The sequence below is a fragment of the Camellia sinensis genome, chromosome 6 (genome assembly GCF_055761805.1).
Source record: "Camellia sinensis isolate YWXY chromosome 6, ASM5576180v1, whole genome shotgun sequence".
In the NCBI taxonomy this organism is placed as follows: Eukaryota; Viridiplantae; Streptophyta; class Magnoliopsida; order Ericales; family Theaceae; genus Camellia; species Camellia sinensis.
The window spans coordinates 12,334,868-12,344,853 of NC_138966.1; positions in this window are offsets into that span (position 1 = coordinate 12,334,868).

Here is a 9,986-nt window from a genome sequence, read left to right on the forward strand (position 1 = left end):
TCGAGTCAAGTTCTCTAAATCCCCAACAAAGTCGCCAGAAACTGTAGACCGCCCGAACTCCGCTCCGCGCGCGAGGGCGTGAATTGTAGTTCTAGCTACTACAGTTCGGACTGTTGTCATGGTTCTGAATCTAATCTCACAAAGTGCAATGTAAGACTGATAAATCACCAAAGAGTCCAAATCTGGCAAATCGTTTTGAAAATTCAATTTTGAGTCAAAAAGCGCCAAACATGGACTACTTTGCCAGATTTCAGAGTCGCCACCTAAATATTTTATTTTGGGAAACTTAGGAAACCCTGACTCGTGCCTATGGCCACGTGTCCGTTTTCACCAAAGTTGCCTCGGCTTGGGAACTTGGGTACGAGAGGGGAAGGTCCTAAAATGAGCACCCCTGCTCCCCCGATCAAAGATTGGCCTCTACTAACATGATATGTTGTTTTTGAAAACACATGCGTTCTTATTCCGGTTATTAGCTAACTTTATTATGTGATGCGCACAGCATACAAGTATAGACTCAATCACGCGGATTGGAACAAAACAACTCATGTTTGTTTTTGAAAGTGGTTTGAATGTACTACTCGCAAGTAGGCTAAGGCGTGGATTTGCTACCATCAAGTGGGCTTTAGAAAAAACATGATTTTGCCACTTCAAGTGGGCTTAAAACTCACAATCGTCGAGTTGTTCCAATTCAGGCAATCAAACCTTCATCCACAGGCATTCATGCAGTTAATCATTTAAGCAAATAGCCTCATGGCAAGCATGCTATCATGGCTGTCACTTACACGCATACAAGGATGCTAAGGCATAAACACTCATAGTGTACTCCGAGCCAAAATAGAAGCTAGTTAAAAATCATGCGTGATCCTAGCTATGTTAAGATGCCTCATGCAACACATGCAAAAATGCACCTAAAATAGGCTCGGCTATCTAGAATGGCATATGAATGCAACACTTGATAACATACTTTGAAACACGTATTCAAGTAGGTATTGAAATACAATGCAGTTTGAATGATGCGCTGAGCCCAGTGCATGTAAGACAAATGAATGATGCACGCATGCAAGCATAAGTATGCTAATTGAAATATGCCCTAAACTAACCATCAAAAGCTGATAAGTAAAAGGGAGAAAGACGTGGGGTTGGAAGACATTCACACACACACGCACGCTTATTACAGCATTTGTGCCCTCTCGACAGAGGGTCCGAACAAATAATACAAGCTAGCTACGCTAAGCTAAGCTACTTAACTAATCTAATAATCTAATTAGACTAATTATTACACAACACAAATTGAATAACTAGCTACAACTAATTATTATAATACTTTAACTAATTAATCAAATTAACTAATCATGGTAACTAACTAAGCATGTGAGGTATGTGAACTAGGCTGCCACAGCTCTGCCTTGAACAGTGAAGGATGCATGCTCGATCGCCTCGCTCAGAAATCCATTGCGATGCCCAGAATTGCCTCTGTTTGCATTTGATTTGATCTTAGAACATTGCACAAACTTACAAATTGCTTCTGCTCCAACATGGGGACCTCCTGGTGGGATGCTGACCAGAAAAGGGTGGTGTAGACCACCTGTAGACCAGAAAAACTGGTTATAGACCAAAAAAAAGTGGTCGGTAGACCAAAAAAAAGTGGTCGGCCGACCACCTTTGCTAGCCTGCCGACCAGAAAATCTGCCAAACTCCAGTTTTGCTGCAGTAGAGGACAACAAGGGGCATGGCAGTGTATTTGCAAGATATGTGTGCACAACTACCCTCCCTATCATTTCTCAAGCTCAAGGGAGTGCAGTACTTGACTCTCGGGCCACCAACCGAGCATCACAATGCACGATGGCCGAGAAGCCAAGTTTACACGAGTTAATGTCAATGAATGCACAAATAACACATAAGGGCCTCCACCTCTATCATTCTTGATCAAGAGGGTCGGCGACCGAGAAATGAGGCGCGTTTCATCACTTCAAGTATAAAACGCCCATCATATCTCGTGTTTAGATCAACATCCAATCCACACACAATGCAATGTAACAACATTCCAAACACAATGCAATGCAACAACATGCAAACAACATGAAATCCATCAATGCTAATGTGGCATGCACAAGGTTCCATCATATAAGCAATGCATGCATGGTATGTTTGGAGGCTAAAACATCAAAGCAAGTAAAGAGTATCATACAAGAGGCATGCAATACAATGCTCAATGGACTTAAACCAACCCCAAAACAGACCTCATGCACGCCCAAACAATGACCAAAACACCAAAACTTAGGCATAAAAAGGCAAAGAACACATGCTCATTCGTTTGCTCTCAAGCAAGGCACAAAGCTCACTTTTCAAACACATTGAAAGAGAAACATATATGAGAGCATAGCATAGGTACAAGCACTGAAATCATGTGCTAAGGGATGACATATTATGTAAGCAACACAAGTATGGCATACTAGAGTCCTAAAGCATGAAAGCTAGTGAGGTATACAACACTAGGACTATGCAATACAATGCTCAATGGATTAGACCAGCCCTAAATAGACCTTATGCATGCCAAAATAGTGGCCAAAACACTCTGAAATGATAGCATTGAAAGCAAGAAAATGCATGTTCATGCATTGGCCCATAAATAAGGCATAAGGCATAACTCTTAAACACAATTAAAGAGTAATAAACATGAAATTTTAGGAAGACTATATGCTCTGAAATCATGTGAGAAATGATGCCATATCATGCATATATCACAAATGAAGCAAGCTAGGAGGCTCAAAGCTTAAGGCTAGTAAAGGCACTTGCACCATAGCCATATCAAGCAAGCCCCAAAGTGCCAAGATGACTCAAAACAGTTTCAAGGCTGGTCAAAACAATGCTAGAAACATGGTTGAACATAGCCAACATATGCTAGAATGGGAGGCATAAAGCATGACGCATGCAAGGCCAATGAGCATGATTACACTGCACCTACCAAAACCAAGCATGAGGTGACTTTACCAACAAAAATTAGAGTTGTAACATGGTAAAATAATACCAAAAACACACTGAGATGGTAGCCCAAAAAGCTTAGGCAAGCATGCATGCCAATTGGCTCATGATTGAGGCATAAAGCATAACCCTCCAAAAGCATTGAATGTGTGAAACATGAGGGAGTATGACTATGCTACACACATTGAAATCATGTAAGAAATGAGGCCAAAGCATGCAGACAACTCAAGTAAAGCATGCTAGATACTTTGAAACTCAAAACTAGTGAGCAAGATTGAACTATGGCTATACAAAGCAAGGTTCAAATGATCAAGAACACTTAAAACAGAGCTTAAGCATGGAAAAAATGAGTAAAAGCTTATTGGAGTGGATCCAAAAACATGCTAAAATGATGGTCCAAAGCATGATGCATGTTAAGGCTATAGGGAGGATTGCGCTACAAGGATATGAAGCATGCAAGAGACAATCAAACCGACCCAAAACAGAGCTATATCATGGTCAAACAAGGCCCAAAACATGCTAAGATAGAGGCCCAAGAAGGTAGAAAAACATGCTAACTTGGTGAGCCATCAACACAAGCACACAAGAGAAGAGGAGGGGGGACAACCCCCACCGATTTGTGGCCTCAAAACACACTTTCTAGCACTGAAATTCCTCTAGAATTCAGTGGTTAAAAGGCCAAGAGAAGGTGATCTCAAAGGCTTAAAGAGATGGCTCAAAACAAAGCAAAATAAGACACAAAATGGGGTAAACCACCCCCAACACCAAAGAGGCCTAAACAAACACTTTAAGCACTTGAAAATGAAGCTTTTTACAGTTTAAAGTTAGGCCTAAAACATCATGCAAATAGGGCCAAATAAGTAGTATAAACAAAGCTTTAAAGAGGATGAAGACTCACCCTTGAAGAACCACTTCAAAGTAGCAACTTCAGAGGCAAAAACCAAGCTTTTGAGCTTCAAACAAACCTCCAAGAACCTCAGCCCAAGAGTGAGGGTGTTTCACTAGGTGTTTGTGTGCAAAAGTGTGAAGAAATGGCACTTTTGAGCACAAAATGGAACAAATATATAGAGAGATAGAGCAATATAGAGATAGAAGGATATGTACAGCCCTCAGCCAATTTTTCTGAACCTGAAATAGGGAGAGAGAGCCTCCCTCTTATAGAAATCCAAGCCTCAAGCTTGTTGAACATGCTAGAGACTTGAAGAAATCCCTCCATACACGTGTATAGAGGATGCCTTCCGTGCCCAACAGTTGGCACAGCTGGCAAGGAAAATATTTACAGAAAATGCAGGATGGCCGCCGACCAATTAAAGTGGTCGGCCTATCATTTCCACTAGTCGACCGACTAGAAAAAGTGGTCTACAAAGAAAGAAACTGGTCGGCAAGGGGGAGAGGGGAAGGTGGTGGCAGGCTGCCGACCACCTTAGGTGGTCCACAGACCACCCACCCTAGCTGGCCGACCACAAAAATTGGCTGGCAAGGAAGAAAAGTTGTCTACAGGGGGAGAAACTGGTCTACACCCCTGTTCCACCCTCCAAGCAAAGGATAACAAGGTTTGGTTCAAAAACAAACCAAAAAGGAAGCAAAACAAGAGTCTGCAAGACACTCAGCTGGAAGCCCCAAAAACTAGTCTACGGGTACAAAAGGTGGCCTACGAGAGGGAAAGGTAGTCTACGGCTACAAAAGGTGGCCTAGAGGCCTCTGTTTCCATCTAGGAAAAGGCAGTAAGGCAAGGTCCAAAAACCAGGCCAAGAGGAGAAAGTTAAGAGGTCCCGAGACAAGGCGCTCGGCCGAAGGCTCCGGAAACTCAAAATGAGCACAAACATGCGTAATCATCGAGCGCTCAATCGATGACGTCTGAGTCTTAAGGTCGGTCAAAAATGGGGTGTCTACGGTATGTTGGTGATTAGGTGTGTGACCAGGCCCTGAGATGATTGCCTGAGATCCGTTTTGCCAACCAGCCACCGTGCCTCCCGAGGAGGTTCCCATTTTGAAGTGGTCAAGTGTTTGTGATAAATGTTGGAGACTTTTATATTTCTTTTGGTTTGCCTGACCAAGTTTTTGTTTGCTCTGTATATGTGGGCTTTGGTGACATAAGACTAACGTAAATATGACGTCACTTATATGTATATAAAGTTTTAAATTTTTTGTCCCATGTATGTCTGCACAGCTCTATAGACACTATATGGTCGTAATTGCTTCCGCTAGCCCCTTTACTTTTGCTTAATATGTTCAAAGGCCTTCTATAATCCCATGATTACTAGCTGGTTACGACACTAAACCTATAGGGGAGGGTTTGGGTCGTGACAGAGTGGTATCAGTGCACGTATTCTACCGCACACACGAGTCCATATGAGCTATAGGATGTCTTAGAAAATAATTAGGGACATTACATTTGCATGAGTAAGTGTGTGTGTGTGTAAAGTATCTGAACATATCTTAACTAAATTGAAATGACATGAATATATCTGAACTGAGTATGACCATTGAGGAACTGTAAAGATTATTCCTGTGTTTATTAGTGCTCTGTTTACTTATAGAAAATGGAAAATACAAGAAGTGATGGTAAAACTGAATCTTCTGAGGCCCGAATGAACCGAATGGAAGGAATGCTTGAAGCCTTAACAGAATCAATGATACAGCAGCGAAAACAACAACCTCTGCCCCCTTTGCCCCTTTCGATTCAAGTAGAACCGATAAACACAAACATTATCTCATTGACTCAGAAATTTACTAAGATGAAGTTGCCAACCTTTCTGGGTGGTATTGAACCATTAAAAGCCAAGACATGGATGCTAGAAATGGAGAAACTATTTGAAGTGTTCCGTGTTCAGAAACTCAGAAAGTTCTACTGGCCACCTATACTTTAAAAGAGGAAGCTTGACGTTGGTAGATGTTGATCAGAAATGACAATGGGACCATGACATGGAATCAATTTAGGGAAATCTTCTATGAAAAATACTTCCCTCAGTGCTTCAGAGATCGCAAAGTTTCTGAATTTGAATAGTTGAAGCAAGGCAACATGTCTGTAACCGAGAATGAGGCTAAATTCACTCAGTTCGCCTGATTTGCTCCCTACATGGTAGACACGGATTCTAAGAAAGCTCAGAAATTTAAAGGAGGGTTGAATTCAAATGTGTTTGATCGAATTGGAGTTTTGAAATTTGCCAAATATGTGGATGTACTTGATAGAGCCCTAATGACCGAAGCCAACCTAACTACTATGAAACCGGCCAAGGCTCGGACAACTGAATGAGAAAGTAAATGATTTGTGTTTAATTTCAAAAAGGGCCGTTCATTTGCAATGAACAAGAAGCAAAACACGGGGTTTACTAGCAGCTCAAGTTAAAGTAGTAGATCCACACCTGTTTGTCCTGAACGTGGAAGAAAAACATAAGGGTGTCTGTTATCGTGCATCTGGTGATTATTTTTGGTGCAACAACATTGGCTATATAGTAAAAGATTGTCTGCTCGGATCTGAAAATGCCAATCGTCCTACAGCAAGTTCATCCGGGTTCACTTCTGCATCAAGAACAAATACCATAACCAACACCGATAATGAAACTTTGAGGCGAGGGAGAGAGTTTGCACTTATGCCTGGGGACATCCAAAACAATGAGTCTGTGGTGTTAGGTATACTTCCTAATTGTGCTCAGAATGTGTATGTGTTAATAGATTCTAGTTTTATGCATTCTTTTTTGTCGCATGCTTATTCACGGAAGTTGACTAGACTCATAAAATCTATAAATCATTTATTATCTGTATCTGCACCTTATGGAGATTCTATGGTATGTGCTTATGTGTATCCTGCGTGTGACGTCATGATTGGGGATGTGTTATTATGTGTTGATTTGTTGCCCTTTGACATTTCTCATTTTAATTGTATATTGGGAATAGATTGGTTGACTAAGTACCATGCCACTATAGATTGTGTAAATAAATCCGTTGTGTTCCGGCTGCTTGGGTTGCCTGAGTTTGTGTTTATTGGGAAAGGGGTAGTTCCTCCCCCATATTTGATCTCTACAATGAAAGCCAAGAAACTATTGAGGAAGGGGTGTCGAGGTTATTTATGTTGTGTATTGACCATGCCCACAGATAGCACTAATGTAGAGAACATCCCTGTAGTCAATGAATTTCTCGATGAATTTCCAAATGAACTACCTAGTGATCTGATTGATAGAGAAATTGAATTTACCATTAAGGTATTACTTGGAATACAACTTATCTCCAAAACCCCCTACAGGATGTGAACTTCTGAATTGAAAGAATTGAAAACCCAACTATAAGAACTGTTAGACAAAAAATTTATCTGTCCGAGTACTTCACCTTGGGATGCTCCAGTTCTGTTTTGTTAAGAAGAAAGATGGGTCTTTGAGGTTATGTATTGAATACCAAGAATTCAACAAAGTAACTATCAAGAACAAATATCTACTGCCTCGAATAGATGATCTATTTGACCAACTTCAAGGAGCCCAAGTGCGTTAAAAAATAGACCTTAGATCTGGTTACCACCAATTAAAAGTTAAGACAGAAGACATTGAGAAAACAGCTTTTTGAACAAGATATGTGCACTATGAATTTTTAGTAATGCTGTTTGAGGTAACCAATGCACCTGCCACCTTCATGGAATAGGATTTTCAAATCATATCTGAATCAATTTGTTGTTGTGCTTATTGATGACATTTTGATTTATTCTAAAAATAGGGAAGATCATGAAAATCACTTCAAAATTGTACTACAGACCTTGAGGGAGAAGAATCTATATGAAAAATTCTCCAAATGTGAATTCTGACTTGACAGTGTGACCTTTTTGGGGCACGTAATCAACAAGGATGGTATATCAGTTAATCTACAGAAAATTGATGCCATTGTGAATTGGCCAAGTCCGACAAATGTATTTGAGGTTAGAAGTTTTCTGGGGTTTGCTAGTTGTTACATGAGGTTTGTAAAAGACTTCTCTAAACTTGCCATGTAATTGACATAGTTGACACAGAAAAATGTACCGTTTGATTGGAATGATCAAAGAGAGTCCGCCTTTCAAGAGTTAAAAACTAGATTAGTGATTGCACCAATTCTGACTCTACCTAATGGTACAGATGGGTTTTAGATTTATAGTGACACTTCATACAAAGGCCTAGGGTGTGTGTTAATGCAAAATGGGAAGGTAGTTGCATATGCTTCACGACAACTCCGACCACATGAAAAGAAGTATCCGACCCATGACCTTAAACTTACAGCTGTGGCTTTTGCTCTAAAAATTTGGCCCCATTACCTGTATGGAACAACTTATGAGGTGTACATAGATCACAAAAGCCTAAAATACTTCTTCACTCAGAAAGAACTGAACATGATACAAAGAAATTGTCTTGAGTTGATTAAAGATTATGATTTACAAATTCCGTATCATCCGGGAAAGGCGAATACAATTACAGATGCATTGAGCAGAAAATCCATTAGGAATTTGGCATGTTTGCTTACTAGTGAAAAAGAATTGTTATATGAGCTAGAAAGAAATGAAATTGAGATTGTTTTGTGTGAACATGGTGGAATTCTAGCTGTCATTTCAGTACAACCAGCTATACTTGAAGAAGTTAAAGAAAAACAACTACAAGATGAGTTTCTAAAGAAGATTGTTGACGAAATTGATTCAAAACCAAGGCCCAGATTTGTATATGAAAATAATATGTTGAAGTTTCATAGTAGATTTTGTGTGCCAGATTGTTCAGAGTTGAGGAAACGTGTCATGACTAATGCACACAATTCTAAATTTTCTATACATTCGGGAAACACAAAAATATACAAAGATTTGGAATGGAATTTTTGGTGGCTTGGAATGAAGAAATGTATTGTTGATTTTGTAGCTAAGTGTTTACATTGCCAACAAGTGAAAGCCGAACATCAACGACCCGCCGGATTACTTCAGCCACTTCTAATACCAGAATGGAAATGGGAGCATATCATGATGGGCTTTATTGTTGGACTACCATGCTCCTCTCGAGGTATGGACTCTATCTATGTAATTGTTGATCATTTAACTAAGTCCGCACATTTCTTACCCGTCAAACTTTTTATAATGTGGATAAATTAGCCACTACAACAAAAAGCATATTTGGTGACCAAAAAATGGGTTGCCAAAAGTACAAATTTTGTCACCAAAAGAATCGGTAACAAGTACCCAATTGGTTACCAAAGGCCTATCACTAAAAGTATTGGCGACCAAATAATAAATTGTCACCGTATGTAGACATTTAGCGACAAGCAAAATTGGTCACCAAAAATCATATATTTTGTCGCTGTAAAAATCTAATTTGTTGCTAAAAGGTTAAGATTTGGATAGGCTATGCAGTTTTAGCGACAAATAAATTCATCGCCAAGAGTACTATTTAGTGACAAAATTAATTTGGTCGTTAAAAATCAACTTTTTAGCAACGACTAAGTTTTGGTTGCTAAAAGTTCTTGGAATAGCCACTAACTTTTAGCTACAAAACAATATGTTGTTGCCAAATATATTAACAGCGACCAAAATATCACCTATCACTAAAAATTCGCTGCACAAATTTGGATTTTAATAATTTTCCTTTTCAAAATAATCCAAAATACCTGTTTTTCTATACACAATATATACACAAATGCAATGTAAATAGTAATACACCTATGCAAGACATTCATAATAATTCAAAATTAATAGCTATTAAACATCCCAATAAACATAATTACAATTCTGTACCAATCTGAAACATTCATACCAAAGTACTTACACACTATTAACATCAAACCCACAAATTCATTACCAAATCCTATGTCAAAATATTTTCAAAAACACAACCAAATATTTTGATAGCAAACATCTAAGCCACAAGTCATTTACCAAAATCCTATGTCAAAATATTTGTAAAAACATAAAACCATATATTTTGAAGCTAAACATCTAACCCATGAGTCATTTACCAAAATCCTATGTCAAAATATTTCCAAAAATACAAAATCAAATCTTTTGATACAGC